General features: G+C 47.4%; 1 protein-coding gene and 1 pseudogene across 1 annotated transcript in view; one reads left to right on the forward strand and one right to left on the reverse strand.

The window, feature by feature from the left end:
* MYO7B (myosin VIIB) overlaps positions 1–18,253 on the reverse strand; it is a 104,708-nt gene extending 86,455 nt beyond the window's left edge. Inside the window, exon 1 of the mRNA XM_037988124.2 lies at positions 18,122–18,253. The gene's annotated coding sequence lies outside the window, so the exon portion shown is untranslated. The remainder of the gene's footprint in view (positions 1–18,121) is intronic.
* On the forward strand, positions 7,405–7,490 carry LOC140712703 (small nucleolar RNA U3; annotated as a pseudogene).
* Positions 18,254–21,801: the final 3,548 nt, after the last annotated feature.

Raw genomic sequence — 21,801 nt, forward strand, 5'->3', positions numbered from 1 at the left:
TGGAGCTGAGCAGGGCTGGGGATGTGTTCCACCCCCTTACAGACAGGGGCAGGGTGGTCTCATGGCCTGCACCTCTGCTAGGCCTTCAGCAGTGTCCAAGGATCCTTCTTTAGGCCCCGGTCAGCTGTTTCTGCCAAAATCCCTGTTTCAAAGCTCCTTTCCACCACTCACTCTGCAGAATGCCTTGACCTGTTTGACTGAAACGAGAGAAACCACATTCAGCTTCCAACTCTGCCACTCCCTGTCTCCTCTGTACCTCTGCAGACTCAGATGACTGCCCAGGGGCAGGGAACCCTGACAGCCCACACAAATCCTTCCAGCCCTACCTTCTCCAGCCTCTGCTTTTAGGGCCCTTGCTTTATCCTCATTACCGTAGTGGTTTAATGTATGTCCCAAATTCTTTGACACATCTCCCATCACAAGATAGAGACTAATTCACTTCATCTGGAGTGTAGACTTAGTGATTTGCTTTTGTCAAATAGAGTAAGGTAGAAGGAATGGAGTAGAGCCTCTGAGGCTAGTTTACAAACTCTTTGTGGCTTCCTGCTTGCTCTCCCTCTAAGATCACTTGGCCTGGGAAGCCTGGAGGTTGTGAGGATGCTCAAACAGCCCGAAGGAGAGGCCTGTGTGGTGAGAACTGAGGGCCCAAGTTAACAGCTGTGTGATCTTGGAAGGGACCCTCCAGCCCCAGTTGTGGCTTCAGATCACCACAGCTCAGCCAACATTCTGACGACAACTTTATAGTCAACAACAGATTAGGACACAGACGTGCAGAGGGAAGACCGTGTGAAGAGGTGGCAAGAGGACAGATGGCCGTGCCCACATCTGCAAACCAAGGAGAGATGCTTGGAAGAACGTAACCCTGCTGACACCCTGATTTTGTATTTCCAGCCTCCAGAACAGTGGAGAATATACTTTTACATTGTTTAAGCCCCACCCCCACCCCATCCTCAGTCTGCAGTATTTGGTTATGGCAACCCAAGCAACTACTACAAACGCTATGAGGGTCCCTGGGCCGGAACCATCCAGATAAGCTGCTTTTAGATTTCTGACCCCCAAAACCTGTGTGAGATAATAGATATTTGTTATTCTGAGCTGTTAAAGTTTGGGATAACGTGTTCTGCAGTGACGAGTGACTAGTACATTATCCTCCCCTCACATCTTCGTTCTCTCCCACTCTCCTGGTCCTTTGCCCTCTGAATAGTGATAAGCTCAGGTCTTGTCTATCTTAAAATGCATTTTCTTGGCCTCACCGTCCCCATTCAGCTTTCGTACCCTCCTCCTCCTTGGGTTTGCTCCACAGCCAATTTGCCTGAAGCAGCCACTCCATAATACTGCCTCCGCCTTCTCACCTTTCATGCCTTCCTGCCGATCTCCCTTTGCTTCTCACCTTTCATGCCTTCCTGCCCATCTCCCTTTGCTTCTCACCTTTCATACCTTCCTGCCGATCTCCCTTTGCTCCTACAAGGCTGCACTTTCCTGCCTTTCCCTCTGCCTCTGGGGCACCGCTCAATCTCCTCCCAGAGCTTTTTTTTTTTTAAACAGAGTCTCACTCTGTTGCCCAGGCTAGAGTGCAGTTGTGCAATGCCAGCCCACTGCAACTCTGTCTCCTGGGTTCAAGGGATCCTCAGCCTCCCGAATAGCTGGGACTATGGGCATGCTCCACCATGCCCAGCTAATTTTTGTATTTTTAGCAGAGATAGGGTCTCTCCATGTTGGCCAGACTGGTCTTGAACTCCTGGCCTCAAGTGATCTGCCCACCTCATCCTCCCAAAGTGCTGGGATTACAGGTGTGAGCCACCGCGCCTGGCCCTTTCACTCATCTTGACCTCTTGGTGTCCAAGGGAGTGGCTGGTGATTTTTGTCTGCCCAGTATGCCTTCCTCCTATATCATTTTGGGGAACATCTCCCCTAGTTCAAATCATGTTGCTGATGAGAATCTCGTGAATCCTGGGATCCCAAGCGGCCATGTGGTCCAAGCCAGAGCCAATCACAGCTTTTTCTGGATGTTCTGAGTGGGAGTTGAGGGTCGCTTTTCCTCTCTAAGGCCAAAATTATGAAATCCAATTCCAGAAGTACCAGGAGCTATGGTCCTAGCTTCTTAAAAACAGCTGATTTGAGAGAATAAAATTAGCAGACGCGGAGGGAAGGAGACAAAACACAGAAATCCTGCCTCTGCCTTTTTGCAGTTTGATTATTTGGGGTAAGCCATTTGGATTCGACTGTTGGAACAAAATAATTCCGACTGATCTGCCAGCCCTTGTTCTATTCTCTTTCCCCTTATGTGTGCCCACTCTCTCAGGGCCACCAGGATCACAGCCCTGCTGAGTCCCAAATTAGCATCTCCGACTCTCATCCCTACCCTGATCTCCAGACCCACCAAGGACTCTTTCCCTGGACACGTCCCTCAGATATGCCCTGGGCACATCTAACTCAATGTGACCATAGCACCCCATCTCCTCAATCCCCAAACCTGCTTCTGCCCCTGCATTCTTTATCTCAGCAAATGAAACTAACAATTGCTGAAAGAAACACTGAGTCTTCTATTTTTCATAGCCAAATGATCCCTAGGACCTGGAGATTTTGTCTTTTAAAAACTTGAGGCTCCCGATTATGTGTTGTCCATGAGAAACCCATGTTAAATGTTAAATGTGAAGACTACCTATTGAGTACCATGCTCACTACCTGGATGACGGGATCATTTCTACCTTAGCATCATGCAATGTACCCATGTAACAAACCTGTACATGCACTCCCTAATAAAAATATCAGTTGAAATTATTTTTTAAAGACACAGATAAATTAAAAGTAAAGGGTTGGAGAAATGGTTAAAAGAAAGGGTTGGGTTAATATTAGGTTGCTTATACTAATCAAAATAGAGCTAGATACATCAGTGTTTTGTATGAGGAAGAAGGAAAGAAAGAAAGAAAGAAAGAAAGAAAGAAAGAAAGAAAGAAAGAAAGAAAGAAAGAAAGAAAGAAAGAAGGAAAGAGAGTCAGAGTAGCTATACTAGTTTTAGAGCAGACTTCAGGGCAAGGAAGATTATGAGGAATAAAGAGAAATATTACATATGATAAAGGGATACATTATCAAGAAGACATGACAATTATTAACATGAGTGCACCTGACAAGAGAGTGTCAAAATACATGCAAAGTATATTCTCAGACCACAGTGGAATTAAACTAGAAAGCAATAACAGAAAGATAACTAGAAAATCTCAAAATGTTTAGAGATTAGGAAACATATTTCTATATAACACATGGGTCAGATAAGTCCCAAGAAAAATGTAAAATTAAATGAAAATGAAAATATCACATCAAAATCTGTGGAATCCAATGAAATAAGTACTTAAGGTAAATTTATAGTGCTGAATGCATAGAAGAAAACTCTAGAGGCCAGGCGTGGTGGCTCACACCTGTAATCCCAGCACTTTGGGAGGCTGAGGCAGGTGGATCATGAGGTCAGGAGTTCGAGACCAACCTGGCCAACATGGTGAAACCCTGTCTCTACTAAAAATACAAAAATCAGCTAGACTTGGTGGTGCACGCCTGTAATCCCAGCTACTTGGGAGGCTGAGGCAGGAGAATCACTTGAACCTGGGAGATGGAGGTGGCAGTGAGCTGAGATCCACCACTGCACTCCAGCCTGGGTGACAGAGCGAGACTCTGTCTCAAAATAAAAAAAGAAGAGAAAAATCGAAAATCAATAATCTAAGCTTCCACCTTAGGAAACTAGAGAAAGAAGAACAATATCATCCTAAAGTAAGAAGAAGAAAATAAAAAATAAAAATTAGAACAGAAATCAATGACATTGAAAACAGGAAATAAAAAGAGAAAATTCAATGAAACCAAAAGCTGGTTCTTTGAAAACATCAATAAAACTGATAAACTTCTGTCAGGCTCACCAAGCAAAGCAAAGAGAAGACACAAATTAACTACTATTGGAAATGAAAGAGGAGACAGCACTCTGACCCCATGGACGTTAAAAGGATAGTAAAGACATATTATGAACAACACATTCGGCAACTTAGATGAAATGGACAAATTCCTTGAAAAATGGAAACTACCAAAACTCATGCAAAGAGAAATAGATAATCTGAAAATTCTATATCTATTAGAGAAATCAAATCAATGACTGGCAACCTTTCAAAAAAGGAAGCCCCTTTTTTGACATCCTCACATGCAGAGGCTGCAATTTTCTTTTTTCTTTTTCTTTTTTTTTTTTTTTTTGAGATGGAGTCTTGCTCATCGCCCAGGCTGGAGTGCAGTGGCGCGATCTCAGCTCACTTCAAGTTCCACCTCCTGGGTTCATGCCATTCTCCTGTCTCAGCCTCCTGAGTAGCTGGGACTACAGGCGCCCGCCACCACACCCGGCTAATTTTTTGTATTTTTAGCAGAGACAGGGTTTCACCATGTTAGCCAGGATGGTCTCGATCTCCTGACCTCGTGATCTGCCCGCCTCTGCCTCCCAAAGTGCTGGGATTACAGGCGTGAGCCACCGCGCCCGGCCTGCAATTTTCAACCTCAGCATTTATTCCTGTTTTTATGTGTTATAGTGTGTGTCTCTCCCACACCTGTGAGAAATTTGAGAGTTGGACAGTGCGTTACTCATACTAGTCAGGGCTCAGGACATGCTTGCTGAGTAAATGGATGGATGAGTGGACAGATGAATGGGATGAGTGGGTGGATGAGTGGGTAAGTGGAATATCTTTCTGTTATTCCTTTCTAGTGGATGGTTTCACTGGTAATTCTACCAAACATTTAAGGAAGGAATGAGCCTAATTCTCCATAGTATCTTCCAGGAAACAGAAGCAGAGGAAATACTTTCTAACTCATTCTATGAGGCCAGCATTACTCTAATGCCAAATGAGGTAAAACATTAAAAGGAAGAAAAAACTTGAGGCACTCTCCTTCCTGCCATCCCTTAGTCTCCTGTCATCCTTCACTTGGGAGGATGGAAACATCCCAGGTGGCCTTGCTGCTTCTGGACTCTCAGAAAAATCACCCTCCATCACACCAATCAAGTGATCTTTAGAAGATGCAAAAGTTGGCCATGTCATGCCTCCCACAGCTAAGAATGTGCCTATCTTTATGACATTCAAGGATCTTCAGCATCATAGCCTGCCCACCTTTTCAGCCTGCCTTGTATCTTACCTCTTCCCCCAGGATGCACTGAATATCATGCAGTTCCTGAAATACCCCATGTTCTCTTTTACCTCAGTGTCTCTCTACTTGATCTGATATGAATTTGGAACACACACACAGCACGTGTGTTAGCATACATGCATGCATGTACACACACACAGGCACAGACATCCTCACATGCAGAGGCTGCAATTTTCAACCTCAGCACTTATCCCTGTTTTTATGTGTCACAGTGTATGTCTCTCCCATGCCTGTGAGAAATTTAAGAGCTGGACAGTGCCTTATCCATACTAGTCAGGGCTCAGGACATGCTTGCTGAGTAAATGGATGGATGAGTGGACAGATGAATGGGATGAGTGGATGGATGAGTGGGTAGGTGGAAGGGTGGGCAGATGGATGGGTGGATAGGTAAATGGATGGATGGGTTGGTGGATGGATGAATAGATGGATGGATTAGTAGATGAATAGGTAGAAATATGAGAGCTGGATGGATGGATCCACTGATGGATTAATGGATGAATAGATTGGTGGATGGATGGATGAATGGATTAGCAGTTGAATGAGTGGATGAATGGGTGGGTGGGTGGATAGATGGATGGTGGATGGATTACTGGTTGGATTGGGTAAATGAATGGGTGGAAAGATTGGTGGATGAATAGATGAATGAACAAACAGATGAATGGATTGGTAGATGGATGGATGGATGGATGGATGAACCTGCCCAGGAAAACAGGTGAGGCATTGCCCCTTACAGGAAGCACTGGTGTGCTTGAAAGTTTCTGCCCCTTGGGAATGGGATGACTTCTTAGTCGAGTTCCCTTTGTCAAGCCCTGAGGCAGGTCAGTGTGACTGAGCTTATGGGGATCAGTGTCCTACCTAATCTCAGGGACCAGAATGGGGGTGACCTTCACCTGAGAAGACAAGGGTAAACTGCTAGTTCTGAAAGCCCTCCTCAAAGCTGCTGTGGGTCTGAAGCCACATCACTAACATGCATTTCTGTGGTGCCACTGAACTGGAGTATGGGTAGAGTGAGTAAGAATATGCTGAAAGGCAAGTGGGGAGGTGGAGGTGAAGGGAAGATCAAACCATTGCTGGACCAGGATGGGGCTGGAGTGGGCACGCAACTGAGTGCCAAGTTGTGTGCAGGGCACTTTCCACAGGTTCTCTCATTTGAGCCTCACAGCAACCCTGTGCTGTCCGTGGAGACATCACACCTCACAGATGAGGAAGCAGGGGTCCAAGAAGCAAAACTAACACTGAGACTCTGGCCTATGGGATACCAGCCCAGAAGGGGCACTGACACTGGAGGACTGACAAAGCTTTTCCCACCAAAGGGGTCTGAGTGTTCTTCAGGCAGAAAGGACATCGGGGGCTGGGTGAGGGATGAGTAAGACTTGGAAGTTCTCCTATGCCACCAGCTGGCTGCCTATTCCCTACTCCCCAGAGCTGAGAGTACCTGGCATGGAAGCCATCACTCGAGAACACAGGTTGGAAGGGCTGCCACCCAAAGGAGGCAAAGTCATCAGAGTCTAGATCTGGGCTGGACGCCCTGAATTTGGGGCTAGCCCAGGCTGGTCAGCGGACCCCAGTTGGGCCCCAGAAAGGTCATTACAAATGGTCAGCCTTGGGGAGGGCGCCTGCCAGAGTCCAAGGATTCACAGGCTGAGTTGTCCTGGTATCATTACAAGCGCAGCACTTACTGGGTATTTACTGGGCCAAGAGTGCCACACACAATGCCCCTTCCATTGCACAATAAGCCCACGAGGCACGTATGATTATTTCCCATACTCATCCGTATTTGGAAAAACTGAGCCTTGGCATTAGTGGTGACAGGGCTGCGGCAGAGCCTGTGTACCCAACCACCAGGCCAGACAAGGTCCTGGGCGGGAGGAGAGGAAAAGAAAGGGGAGCTGCTCCCAGCAGAGCCTCGTTCTATGCTGCGGAGCGGTGCTTCACCCAAGTTATTTCATTTTCCCCAACTTGTCTCTCAGAGAGTTGAGGCCGCTCAAGGCTAAGTAACTTCCCAATGTCCCTCAACCGAAGGGTCTGATCTCATCCCAGCGTGCGGCTGCTCACCCAGGATGGAAGCCTGAGGAAGGAGGGGGCCCCTCAGCAGCACGGTGGGCCCACCCAGGAGGCCCGCTGCTGTGTGTGGCCTCAGAGATGACCCTGCCTGCCCCTGCACTGTGGCAAAGGGTAAACTGGTGCCACCATTTGTAGAAGACAATTTGATAACATCTATCAAAAATTTAAACACCTAAGACTATACTTTCAGGGATTATTTCTATAGTTTGTTACTAGAGAAGCTTCTCTGAACGTGTAGAGTACCGAAGAGCAGGCTCTGAAATTGAGGCAATAATTAATAGCCTACCAACCAAAAAAAGTCCAGGACCAGATGGATTCACAGCTGAATTCTACCAGAGGTACAAGGAGGAGTTGGTACCATTCCTTCTGAAACTATTCCAATCAATAGAAAAAGAGGGAATCCTCCCTAACTCATTTTATGAGGCCAACATCATCCTGATACCAAAGCCTGGCAGAGACACAACAAAAAAAGAGAATTTTAGACCAATATCCCTGATGAACATCGATGCAAAAATCCTCAATAAAATACTGGCAAACCGGATTCAGCAACACATCAAAAAGCTTATCCACCATGATCAAGTGGGCTTCATCCCTGGGATGCAAGGCTGGTTCAACATTCGCAAATCAATAAACATAATCCAGCATATAAACAGAACCAAAGACAAGAACCACATGATTATCTCAATAGATGCAGAAAAGGCTTTTGACAAAATTCAACAGCCCTTCATGCTAAAAACGCTCAAAAAATTCGGTATTGATGGAACGTACCTCAAAATAATAAGAGCTATTTATGACAAACCCACAGCCAATATCATACTGAATGGGCAAAAACTGGAAAAATTCCCTTTGAAAACTGGCACAAGACAGGGATGCCCTCTCTCACCACTCCTATTCAACATAGTGTTGGAAGTTCTGGCTAGGGCAATTAGGCAAGAGAAAGAAATCAAGGGTATTCAGTTAGGAAAAGAAGAAGTCAAATTGTCCCTGTTTGCAGATGACATGATTGTATATTTAGAAAACCCCATTGTCTCAGCCCAAAATCTCCTTAAGCTGATAAGCAACTTCAGCAAAGTCTCAGGATACAAAATTAATGTGCAAAAATCACAAGCATTCTTATACACCAGTAACAGACAAACAGAGAGCCAAATCAGGAATGAACTTCCATTCACAATTGCTTCAAAGAGAATAAAATACCTAGGAATCCAACTTACAAGGGATGTAAAGGACCTCTTCAAGGAGAACTACAAACCACTGCTCAGTGAAATAAAAGAGGACACAAACAAATGGAAGAACATACCATGCTCATGGATAGGAAGAATCAATATTGTGAAAATGGCCATACTGCCCAAGGTAATTTATAGATTCAATGCCATCCCCATCAAGCTACCAATGAGTTTCTTCACAGAATTGGAAAAAACTGCTTTAAAGTTCATATGGAACCAAAAAAGAGCCCGCATCTCCAAGACAATCCTAAGTCAAAAGAACAAAGCTGGAGGCATCACGCTACCTGACTTCAAACTATACTACAAGGCTACAGTAACCAAAACAGCATGGTACTGGTACCAAAACAGAGATATAGACCAATGGAACAGAACAGAGTCCTCAGAAATAATACCACACATCTACAGCCATCTGATCTTTGACAAACCTGAGAGAAACAAGAAATGGGGAAAGGATTCCCTATTTAATAAATGGTGCTGGGAAAATTGGCTAGCCATAAGTAGAAAGCTGAAACTGGATCCTTTCCTTACTCCTTATACGAAAATTAATTCAAGATGGATTAGAGACTTAAATGTTAGACCTAATACCATAAAAATCCTAGAGGAAAACCTAGGTAGTACCATTCAGGACATAGGCATGGGCAAAGACTTCATGTCTAAAACACCAAAAGCAATGGCAGCAAAAGCCAAAATTGACAAATGGGATCTCATTAAACTAAAGAGCTTCTGCACAGCAAAAGAAACTACCATCAGAGTGAACAGGCAACCTACAGAATGGGAGAAAATTTTTGCAATCTACTCATCTGACAAAGGGCTAATATCCAGAACCTACAAAGAACTCAAACAAATTTACAAGAAAAAAACAAACAACCCCATCAAAAAGTGGGCAAAGGATATGAACAGACAGTTCTCAAAAGAAGACATTCATACAACCAACAGACACATGAAAAAATGCTCATCATCACTGGCCATCAGAGAAATGCAAATCAAAACCACAATGAGATACCATCTCACACCAGTTAGAATGGCGATCATTAAAAAGTCAGGAAACAACAGGTGCTGGAGAAGATGTGGAGAAATAGGAACACTTTTACACTGTTGGTGGGATTGTAAACTAGTTCAACCATTATGGAAAACAGTATGGCGATTCCTCAAGGATCTAGAACTAGATGTACCATATGACCCAGCCATCCCATTACTGGGTATATACCCAAAGGATTATAAATTATGCTGCTATAAAGACACATGCACACGTATGTTTATTGCAGCACTATTCACAATAGCAAAGACTTGGAATCAACCCAAATGTCCATCAGTGACAGATTGGATTAAGAAAATGTGGCACATATACACCATGGAATACTATGCAGCCATAAAAAAGGATGAGTTTGTGTCCTTTGTAGGGACATGGATGCAGCTGGAAACCATCATTCTTAGCAAACTATCACAAGAACAGAAAACCAAACACCGCATGTTCTCACTCATAGGTGGGAACTGAACAATGAGATCACTTGGACTCGGGAAAGGGAACATCACACCCCGGGGCCTATCATGGGGAGGGGGAAGGGGGGAGGGATTGCACTGGGAGTTATACCTGATGTAAATGACGAGTTGATGGGTGCAGCACACCAACATGGCACAAGTATACATATGTAACAAACCTGCACGTTATGCACATGTACCCTACAACTTAAAGTATAATAATAATAATTTAAAAAAATATATATTAGCAACAAACAAATGGAAATCGAATTGGATAGTTCACTTACAATAGCATAAAAATAAAATATTTAGAAATAAGAAGAAAAAAAAATTTAAACACCTTTTGTCCATACAATCCCACTATTAGCAACATATCCTGCAAATATACTTGTAAAAGTTCATCAAGGTAGATGTAAAGGCATTGATGGTAATAGCGAAAAATGGAAACAAAAACTCAACAAACCACCAATTGTCCAACAACAGAGGTCTGCTGGATTAAAGTTCAACCTTTGGGTAGAAAACCGCACAGCTCTTTAAAAGGTGTAGTTAGGGCCAGGCGCGGTGGCTCATGCCTGTAATCCCAGCACTTTGGGAGGCTGAAGCGGGCGGATCACAGGTCAGGAGATCATCCTAGCTAACATGGTGAAACCCTGTCTCTACTAAAAATACAAAAAGTAGCCGGACGTGGTGGCGGCGCCTGTAGTCCAGCTACTTGGGAAGCTGAGGCAGGAGAATGGTGTGAACCCGGGAGGTGGAGCTTGCAGTGAGCAAAGATCATGCCACTGCACTCCAGCCTGGGCGACAGGGTGAACTCGGTCTCAAAACACAAACAAACAAACAAACAAAAGATATATCTATATATAGAGAGAGGATACGTATATAGATATATAGAGAAAGAGAGAGATGGAGAGAAATACTCTGGGGAGGTAATTATATTGAACTGTTAACTGTAATTTATTGGGGTGGAGAGTGGAAGGAGGGAAGAGACTTTTACTTCACACATGGCTCCTTTCTGTCATGTCTGGCTTTTCGTTATCCATGGATTGCATTTGTTATTTATTTTACTGTCAACAGGGGTTGTCTGGGATATCTGAGCTTCCATCCCCACCCAGACAGTGATGACCATCTGCACAACCCCGCTGCTAAGCTCAGTGGGGAGCCACCATGGGAGGGCCCAACAGAAAGGGCCCCCACACAGCTGCCAGGGAGGCACAGGAGGAGCTGAAAGCGGGGGCAGCCCCACTGTCAGTGGTGCTGGGGTTATCAGTGCACGCTAGAGAAAAAGGGTCCTGAGTATAGATCTCAAGTCCCCTCCATTGCCCTGCTCCAGCCTGTCTCCACAGCCCAGGGCTCCCCGTGAAGAAGGGCATGCCCCTCTTCTAGAAGGGAGTCTAACACCCACAGGACAACTCAGCATCCAGGGTAATGTCCATGAGATACGCTTCCCGTGAATACCATGTGACTGACAGTGCTGGAGGCATATGCCCCTGAGAGATCTTCTCTGGCCTAGAGATGCGGTGCTCCTGGATCACCATGAGGGCTCCCTCCTCTTCTGCCCAGGCAAGCCCGGGGTAAGAATGCAAAACTCCAGTCCTCCATCCTGTCCTCTCCCAGTGGGCACAGGGCCCAGCCACCCCACTGCCAAAAATCCTACAACATGTAACAGTGTGGCTAGAGAAACCCAGCTTCCTCAGGAGGCAGTCAGCGATGGCAGCGCAGCCCCGGGGAAGAGACCCTGCTCCCAGAGAGCCTGGCTCAGCCCTTCCTGGGAGAGTCAGCGAAGGCAGAGTGCCCTGGAGAAGAACCTCTTCTAGGAGAATCTCTCCTCCCAGAAGGGCTCTGCTCCCCATCCAGAGGGGAAATGTGGGGCTGGCGATTTGACAAAGACCCTGCCAATCCTGTGCAGCATCACAAGATGAGCAAATTTGACTAAGTTTATCCCTCCCCACCACGTACGCACACCTGACACACACAACTGGGTTCAGGTGCCATATGGCTCCTGTGTAGGTATGGGTGAGTGTCGGCCTGTTTAGCTTCTAGTCCAGCCTGCAGTTGCAGACCTGGTTCAACTGTTTCCTTCAGACTCCCTGATGCTGTTGCCCTCAATCAGAGATGAAGTCTGACACCCTCTGCTACCAGTGGATCCTGTACAGCACTCGGTAATGACATTACTGCTTTGCACTAAAATGCTTGCCTTACACTTATTCAGAGGCAGTCCATCCTAAGCTGCACTTTTATGCCATGCTGTCAGTCTACCTGGAGACAGCATAGGAGAGACAGATCCCGAGATGCCTCCTTCACTGTGGATACAGCATCAAGAAGATGACACTCACTGTGGGGACAGCCCTGGAGAAGCCCCCATCACTGTGGAGACAGCCCTGGAGATACCCCCTTCACCATGGAGACAGCCACAGAGACGCCTCCTTCACCACGGAGATGGCTCAGGAGAAGCTCCCTTCACTGTGGAGTCAGCCCAGGAGATGCTCCCTTCACTGTGGAGATAGCCCTGGAGATGACGTCATTTACAGTAGAGATAGATATCCCACATTATAGATATGAGCTATGAAAAGCCTTCCTTCATGTTAGAGCTAGCACCTGAGAAAACTTCCTAAGTTGTAGAGACAGCCTGTGAGAACCCCCTTTCCTATATAGAAATAACCCTTGAGAAATTATTCTTCATTACAGAGACAGCCCTTGAAACACCCTCCTTCATGTAGATGTAGCTCTGCAGAAGCCCCTGTTCACTGTGTAAGTGCCTTTTCAAAAACTCTCCCTCGCTTTAGAGGTAGGCCTGGATGAACTTTCCTCTACTGTAGAGAGAGCCTTTGAAAACCCTCATTCATTTGTAGGACGGTCCTTGAGAAATCCTGCTTTATTCTAGAGCTATCCCTTGAAAAGCCACACTTCATCAGATAGAGCAAAAGCCCATTGGACGCCCCCCTTCATTCTAGAAATAGCCCTTGAGGAATACTTTTACACCGCTGGTGGGAATGTAGACTAGCACAACCACTATGGAGAACAGTAGGGATATTCGTTAAAGAACTACAATTAATTACACCTACTGTTTGATCCAGCAATCCCACTGCTAGGTATCTACCCAAACGAAAATAAGTCATTATATGAAAAAGACACTTGTGACCGGATGGTTCACGCCTGTAACCCCAACACTTTGGGAGGCCGAGGCGGGTGGATCATGAGGTCAGCAGTTCAAGACCAGCCTGGCCAACAAGGTGAAACCCTGTCTCTACTAAAAATACAAAAATTAGCTGAGCGTGGTGGTGGGCGTCTGTAATCCCAGCTACTCGGGAGGCTGAGACAGGAGAATCGTTTGAATCCAGGAAGCGGAGGTTGCAGTGAGCAAAGATCATGCCACTGCACTACAGCCTGGGTGACAGAGTGAGACTCCATCTCAAAAAAAAAAAAAAAAGAGAGAGAGAGACACTTGCACATGGATGTTTATAACAGCACAATTCACCATTGCAAGGATATGGAAGTAACCTAAGTGTCAATCAACTCACGAGTGGATGAAGAAAAACTGGTATACATACGGGATGGAATACTACTCGGCCACAAAAGCAATGAAATCATGTCTTGGGCAGCTACTTGGTTGGAGCTGGAGGCCATTATTCTAAGTGAGGTAACTCAGGAATGTAAAGACAAATATCGTATGTTCTTACTTACAAGTGGGAGCTAAGCTATGAGGCTGCAAAGGCATAAGAATGATACAATGGACTTTGGGGACTTAGAGAGGGGGAAGGCTGGAGTGGGGTGAGCAATAAAAGACCACACATGGGGTGCAGTGTACACTGCTGTGGTGATGAGTGCACCAAAATCTCGCAAATCACCACTAAAGAACGTATCCATGTAACCAAAAAACACCTGTACCTTAAAAACTATTGATTTTTCTTTTAAAACAAACAAACAAACAAAAAACCAAATAGCCCTCGAGGAAATCCTTAGTCATTCCTTTTTATGATCGTCTTTGAGAAGCCCCCTTCATGTAGAGATAGCCTGTGAGGTGCCCTCCCTCATGTAGAGATGGTCCTTGAGAAATCTTCCTTCCTTTCCTACAAATAGCACTTTAAAAACTCTCCTGAATTTACTGCTACAGCCAATGTCATTTTCTCCCTTTTTATCCCCTTCATGACACTGCAATCAGGAAAGCAGGTCTTCCCCTTGGAAACTGGCTTGTGCCTGACTTGAGAACATTAGTAATCTTTACTGCATAGTTTTGTGTGTGACTATCTGGAAGTTCAGAACAAATTTCGTGTCTATGCCTAGCAAATATATGGGATTTTCTGACGTATATTTTGTTTACTAACATTTTCCCAGCTGCAGTATATTTTCCTATCTTCATTTCCCTATGTCCCAGCTTCTTATTTTATTTTTGATTCTGTTGTATTATAGGTATACGGTAGGCTGCCTCATATCACTCTGTTTTGTTTAGTATTTCAATAAGGCAGGGGATGGATGAAAGAGGAATTGGTAGATACCTATACTTGTGCATGAACCGCTGGACTGGTTCCTTTTCATGACCTCAGTACTCTGTCCCCAGCCCCCAGAACAGAGTAGGAGCTCAGAAAGACACTGTGCTGAAAGTTTTCCAGCACCTGCTCATTAGTTTGATCTGTAAAACAACCCTGCAAGGTGAGTGATGCTACTTCATTTGACAGGTGAGGGAACTGAGGCTTAAGGTCCCACATTTGGTAGGTGACTGAGTCAAGATTTCTTGACTGAAGATTTCTGCAGGGCCAGGTACAGTGGCTCATGCCTGTAATCCCAGCACTTTAGGAGGCCAAGGCAGGCGGATCACCTGAGGTCAGGAGTTCAAGACCAGCCTGGTCAACATGGTGAAACCCATCTCTACAAAAATACAAATATTAGCTGGGCATGGTGGTGTGCACCTGTAATCCCAGCTACTCGGGAGGCTGAGGCAGAAGAATTGCTTGAACCTGGGAGGCAGAGGTTGCAGTGAGCCAAGATCATGCCATTGTCCTCTAGTCTGGGCAACAGAGCCAGAGTCCATTTCAAGAAAAATAAAAGAAACAAGATTTGAATCTGCAAATGTTTGAATCCAAAGCGTTTGCTTATTCTACTTCACCTCTCTCTTAGCCTGATCAGCAAGACCCTCTAGGTTGCACTGTGCAATATGGTAGCCACTAGCCACACGTGGCTATTTATATTTAAATTAGCTGAATTAAAAATTCAGACCCTTGGGCCGGGCGCGGTGGCTCACGCCTGTAATCCCAGCACTTTGGGAGGCCGAGACGGGCGGATCACAAGCTCAGGAGATCGAGACCATCCTGGCTAACATGGTGAAACCCCCGTCTGTACTAAAAAATACAAAAAACTAGCCGGGCAAGGTGGCGGGCGTCTGTAGTCCCAGCTACTCGGGAGGCTGAGGCAGGAGAATGGTGTAAACCCGGGAGGTGGAGCTTGCAGTGAGCTGAGATCCGGCCACTGCACCCCAGCCTGGGCAACAGAGCGAGACAACGTCTCAAAAAAAAAAAAAAAAAAAAATTCACACCCTCAGTTGCACTAGCCACACTTCACGTGCTTAACAGCCACTTGTGACTACTGTTTTGGACAGTGCAAAAGAGAACATTTCTATCATCATGAAACATTCTAGAGCATATCTTAACACTCCCCTTAACTGTATTTCATCCCTGCTAAGTGCCAACAGTGCCCAAGCCTTACTGGTACTTCCTTTGCTCTGTGTCTTTGCAGACACCACTTCCTCCACCTGGAACATCCCCCGTTCCCCACCCTCATCCTCACACCATCCTCCCCTCACAGCCTGCTGCATCCCTTCCCACCCCTACCTGTCCTCAGCCCCAGGACTGCCTCCTCTGACCACTCAATGCCGGAGGTCTGTGCCTCTGGTGTACATGGGTCACTTTTCCTTTGCAGCGTCGCCTCCCCAGCTGGCAGCGAAGGATCACACTACACACTGCTGGAAAGACAGGCAACAGAATCTACAATGATGCTGGATTTGAAAACTTCACTTCATTCTGAGCTCGTCTTCTGCCGCTAGCTACTCCATTCATTCATTCAGCACGTGCCAAGTGTCCATTCTCTGCTGAGGCCTGGGCATGTGCAGGAGATGGAAAAAACCCGAGGAAACCCAGCTCAGGCTCTCAAGGAGCTCACAGTCCAGTGGCCTTGGTCAAGTCCTTCCTTCTCCTCCTCCTCCTACTCCTCCTTCTCCTCCTCCTATTTCCTCTTCTTCTTCTTCTTCTTCTTCCTCTCCTTCTCCTTCTCCTTTTCCTTCTTCTTCTTCTCCTTCTCCTTCTTCTTCCTCTTCCTCTTCTTCTTCTTCCTCTTCCTCTGTAGAGATGGAGTCTCCCCATGTTGTGGGCTCAAGCAATCCTCCCACTTCAGCCTCCCAAAGTGCTGGGATTACAGGCATGAGCCACCATGCCCAGCCTTCTTTACCCTTCCTGATCTCTTCTGTGAAAAATGTGCTAGGATTCTGGCTTTCCTCCCTGAAAAGCTTGTTATGTGGACCAAGAATGGGGACACAAGCGTCATTTAAATACATGTGTTAAGTAAAATGTATGGAGGTCATTGGTTTGGTCTGAGCTCCTACACAAGGCCAACAGGCCAGACCAAGATGGAGTCACTCATGCTGAAGTTCCACAGCACCAGGCCGAAATGAAGATTATCTGACCTTCTAAGAATTAGGAGAGAGACAACAGCTGGAGCCCCAGATGGGCCAGTTTCAGTGGGCATGATAGGGAAGTTCCCTCTGCTCTAGCGTTTACAAGGAAAATAACTTTGAAATGACTCATCCCCTTTTGTTTTCTGTTTCTCTGTGCCCTGTTCTGTCTATAAAGCCAAACTCCTCTGCTCCGCTCATCAGAACATTCATTGTATTCTGTAGAATGGGGTGTTGCCCGATTCTAGAATTGCAAATAAAAGCCAATTAAGATCTTTAAGATAAATTTGTTATAATTTTATCTTTTGACGTATGTAAAACAGGAGGTAATATCAACACATACATCCCTGCGGTGCCGCCTCTCCACAAAGCCCTGTGGAAGAGCTGTGGATGCAGCGGGCCCCAAGACAGCCGCCTGAGGACTATCTTCTTAGAGTGGCATCTGAGGGACAGATGCAGGGCCCCCCGCAGGTCCAGGGAGATGGGGTGGGTTTCCTGCCCAAAGTGCTGATGAGCTGAGGGGTTCCTAACAATGACTCATGGAGGGTGTGTGCGAATCTCCGAACTAAAATCCTAAACAAAGTTCAGGGGTCTGAAAAATTAGAGCCAAATTCAAGTCCAGGGTTACAAAGTGGAGCCTGAAGGGGAGGCCTCGTCATGCGGAATTTGGGGGATATGGGTTGGGGGCCCCACACCCACCAGCTGTCTGCACTGGGCCAGCTCTCACGATCTCTGTGTCTCAAGTTTCGTCCTCTGTGAAATGGGGATGGGACACACACCACCTGGACAGCTCAAGGGGGACAGCCCGTGTGAGCCCCAGCACGGTCCCTCTCCTCAGCCACCTCTTCCCCCCCGCCACCCCCCACCCCACTCCAGGCCTGTCCTGCCTCTCCCCAGGGCCCTAGCCTTCCAGAGGCGACTAAAGTCAGTTGCCCAAGGTACAGGGGTACGGCGGATGAGCCTGGGCTTTGGAGTCGAATCCAGCTCTGCTTCTTCCTATGGGCACCTTCACTTCCATGGCTTCACTTCCATGGTCGTCAGTCTCTGTGGCCATAAAATGGAGGCAATTCCACCACTGTGTTGCAAGGATGCAGTGGGATGTCACACACGGCACAGCTGACATCTGGCAGGGGCTCATTATGGGACCCAGGCTATCCCTGACGTCCTGTGATTCCACAGTGAGGCCCTCCAGCTGTGAGGAGGCTTCAGGGTGGCAGCAGCCTTGGCACCTGCCGTTCCCCTCCTGCAGGGAGTTTGCCCTTCTACAGCAGAGGGGTAGAGAGCTTCTCGCCCTCCTCCTCCTCCTCCTCAGCTCCCCCGGAGCTGCCCTTCAGCCCGACGGACTGAGTCCCCTGCTGCGGTTTCTGGTTTCCAGGCTCCTGAAGGGCTTCTCCATTCTCTATCCCTCAGACCTGTTCCATCCTATTGCCAGGGGGCCTACATCTTGGACCTACTTCCTGCCCAGCGACCCTCTTCGGAGCGGTGACCCCCCCTCCCCACTGGCAGACATGTGCCCCCAGCACGCCCTTACCTTGTCAGGATGGGGATCCCCTCCACCCTGGGCACCCTGAAAGAGTCAGGAAAGGAGGCAGTGTTGGGACTCCGGGTGTGTCCGGGAGTAAGGGACAGAGGAAGAGGAGGTAGGGCTCCAAGAGGAAATGACCGGGAGCGCTCTGGGCCCACGTAATTTATTACAGGACTTTGTCCCTGGGCTCCAGGTACTTCCACTCCCACACGCCTCCTTCAGCCCCAGCTGGCAAAGCCTCATGATTTCTGCTCTTTACCCCAGGCCCCTTCTGCAGAGCAGCCATGCATGCTGCCCGGAGGCCACCAGGGTTTGCAGTCTGCGCACCTGCTCTGGCCACCAGCCAGATCCCGTGGTGACAATCAGCTGACCATCCGGGGGCTCAGCATCTTCCCAGGTGCTGCATGGCAGGATCTCTGCCCCCAAGCACCCCAGGCTGTAATTGAGGGTGGTAGTATAATATGAAATACAGTATATTTGGTCCTTGTTCCCAGTTGGTGTCACAGAACTCCTAAAACCCTTAGAATTTCCCCAGTGATCGCTGGGCACGGTGGCTCACGCCTGTAATCCCAGCACTTTGGGAGGCCAAGATGGGCGGATCACAAGGTCAGGAGATCTAGACCATCCCAGTTAACACGGTGAAACCCCCGTCTCTACTAAAAATACAAAAAAAAAAAAAAAAAAAAAAAAATTAGCTGGGCGTAGTGGCAGGTGCCTGCAGTCCCAGCTGGAGGCTGAGGAAGGAGAATGGCACAAACCCAGGAGGTGGAGCTTGCAGTGAGCAGAGATCGCGCCACTGCACTGCAGCCTGGGTGACAGCGAGACTCCATCTCAAAAAAAAAAAAAAAAAAAAAAAAATTTCCCGAGTGATCATCTCATAATGAGTCCCTTTGATAACACCTGAAGTTATGCTGAGGAGGTGACCATGTGGGGGCCCTACCTAGCCTCAGCATGAGGTCAGTCACCAGAAAGACCTAGTGAGTAGAGGGTTGGAACTTTCAGCCCCGCCTACCGATCTCTGGGAAAGTAAAACTCTTGAACAAAGATTTGATGAGCTTCCACACATCTGAGGTCCCTGGGGGGTGGCATGCGGGAGAGGGCATGGAAGCTCCATGCCCTTCCCACACAACTCACGTGAGCGTGTTTAGTCGGCTGGTCATCTGTAACCCTTTGTAAAATCTTTTCCCACGAACTGGTCAATATGAGTGCCGTCTTGAGTTCTGTCAGCTGTCCTAGCAAATCCAACCGGAGGAGTGGGGTGTGGGAACCCCGATTTATAGCCAATTGGTCAGAAGTATAGGTGGCAACGTATAACTTGAGACTGCATTTGAAGTGGCGCAGTTTTGTGGGACTGAGCCCTTAACCTGTGGGATCTACGACTCCAGGTTGACAGTGTCCGATTGAATCGAATTATAGGACATCCAGTCAGAGTCTCCTGGAGAATTGCTTGGACACCTGGTCAAGAGAGTGTTCTGTGTTGAGTGTGAAAGGAGTATACACCTGGGGCATGTCTGGGGCCATCAGGAAGCCTTATAGACAAAGGCCATCAGACAACAAGGTTCCCAGGAGGGACCCTGGCAACAAACTGGGCAGGCTCAGGCTGGCACTTGATCAAGGGGGCTTTGGGCTTGAGGCAAATACAGACTGTTTGGAAGGGAAGTGCATCTGGCAGTGGGCCCTGGGAGGGTCAGACTGGAGGGGCCAGGCAGTCCCTGGAAGTGAGCATGAGGGCAACGGGAGCTCATTTACGCAAGGCTTTGAAGGCGGGTGGATAATAGGGGCAGGGAGTTACCTGCTCAGCCACAGGCCTTGTGTTGGGTAAAAAAGGGGTGTTGGTCATCCTTACAGTTGGCCCAACTAGAGCCAATCAGATTCCTTTCTTTTCCTTGGACTTGGAGGGACTTGGGAACTGCAGGCAGAAATGTGGGAATGAGCCATTGTCTTTCAGAACAGAGGTCAAGGCAGGGTGGCAACCCTGAACGTGGACCTTTTGGGGGGACACAGACAAAGCAGCGGTGGGAGAGAAAAGGAGAGGTGGAGACCCAGTGGCCACACAGACAGGAGGGAACCCCCGACGTCTCAGTTTCCTGTATCATCTGTGGGTGGGCTCTGTGGAGTTTCCATCTATTAAATGCTGTTTTTGTTGACATGGCTTGAAGCAGCTTCTGTGTCTTCAAAGCAAATGACCCATGCCAAAGACAGGGAACCAAGTTGGGAGATCCCTTGAAGGACCACTTGGAGGGAGCTGCATATTCCGAGTCTTTCAGGCAGCCCCCCGTCCCGCCTGTTCCCCTGAGAACAGACCCCAGGCTCTGCCCCTGCTCTGACTAGCCTCCTGCCCCCTAAAATCTCGTCCAGTTTTTGGGTCCACACTCAGTTTTTTTGAGCTACACGCTGCAGGTGGTTTCTCGGGTTTAGAGAGGCACCATCTAGCTCCCCTAGGGCTGACACTGCTGCTCCTGGCAGCTCCCAGAGATGGTGAATCCCTCGCTCTGGGGCTGAGACTGAGTCCTCTTAGGACCTTTTCTACTGCCCTCATGCAAGAAAATATTGGGACAGAAACTCTGTGTGGACCAAAACAATCTGTAAGATGTTCCCATCCCGTTCTCACCTTATGCAAAATGGGACAGAAACACATTTTAGATACTGACGTGCTATTCTCTGTCTCTCTCTCTTTTATGTTACACATTATGTCACAAGAACTTTCTGACACTGTACCAAACTTTTACCATTGGTCTTTAGAAACAGCGTGACAGTATGTCACCCAAGTGCCTCATCATTTGTATACCCATCCTCCCTGGGTGGACACTGGGAGGTGCCCAATCCTTTGCTATCACACACAACACTGCAATGAACATATGTGTGCTCTCGGCCTTGTTTGTATTTTGTCGTTACGGAAGATTCCAGAAGGGGAACTTATGAAACAGTGGGCATGAATTTTTGGTTGCTAGTCTTTCTCAAATAGCATGCCAAGTCCTCCCTCCCAGTCAAAACTGCGCCTGTGATTGCAAAGACCTGGTCTGATTGCTGTGTGAGTTGGTGCAAAGGAGGACACCCTGAGGCATGGTTCTCCTGGAGCCTCAGGCTTTCTATAGCCAAGGGACCCCAAGCCCTGGAAATCAAGAAGATGGGCTGGGGAAAGGCAGGACAGGCGCTTCCTGGTAACACGGGTGACCAGGCTTGGCTGTCTCCCAGCCCGGTGCTACTTCCACAATTAGCATAGTGCTGATTTCCCAAGATGGGAATATTCTGCTAACCTTTAAAAATATGTTTGTGAGCTGAGCTGAAATGTGCCCATGGACAACCTGTGGTTCATTGCATTCCTGCCAGTGACCAAGCCCATTATAGCGTCATCACAGCTACTGACACAGAGCGAGCCTTTCGCTTCAGCTCTACCAGTGTATCATAGAGCTACCTGAAGTCGCTTGCTTACAGCAGCTCTAATCTTCTCATCTAGCCTACAACAGCCAAATTATCCATTAACCCTATGAAACAGTAAGGTTGGCAGCATAGACCTCTGCGAGTGAACTAGTCTTTAAAACATTTTTGAATTCTCAGTCTAGGAAAGAGCTAGCATGTGATGAGGATTTTCTCTGTGCTGGGCTCCTTGCTTGTACCATCTCACTCAACCCTCATCAGACCTCAACAAATGAGGGGTGTTTCTCATTTCATAGCAAGGAAGTTAA

The sequence above is a fragment of the Chlorocebus sabaeus genome, chromosome 10, assembly GCF_047675955.1.
Source record: "Chlorocebus sabaeus isolate Y175 chromosome 10, mChlSab1.0.hap1, whole genome shotgun sequence".
Lineage (NCBI taxonomy): Eukaryota > Metazoa > Chordata > Mammalia > Primates > Cercopithecidae > Chlorocebus > Chlorocebus sabaeus.